Source organism: Kryptolebias marmoratus, linkage group LG14 (assembly GCF_001649575.2).
Source record: "Kryptolebias marmoratus isolate JLee-2015 linkage group LG14, ASM164957v2, whole genome shotgun sequence".
Classification (NCBI taxonomy): Eukaryota; Metazoa; Chordata; class Actinopteri; order Cyprinodontiformes; family Rivulidae; genus Kryptolebias; species Kryptolebias marmoratus.
In genome coordinates, this window is record NC_051443.1 from 3,912,032 (window position 1) to 3,912,324 (window position 293).

Sequence of the window (293 nt, forward strand, 5' to 3'; positions counted from 1 at the left end):
TAAATATATTAGTTTTAGTGATCTGAAACAACAAAATGTTTGTTTGGCAAGTTTGAAAAAAAAGTGTCAAAAAAGCTTTCTCTCAGTCTGAATATGCAGAAATGAGCACTTTGATGTAACTGATGCAATTCTTATTTTTTTCACTTCTTTTAGTGTTTTTAACATGGCTGGTGCATGAAAGGCAACAAACGAGACTTGCCAGACAACATACAGGCTGGTTTGGGCATTAGAGTAATGATTATAAGAAACCTTGATGTGGAAGATGGGCTTGTGAATGGGACTTTTGGAAATAT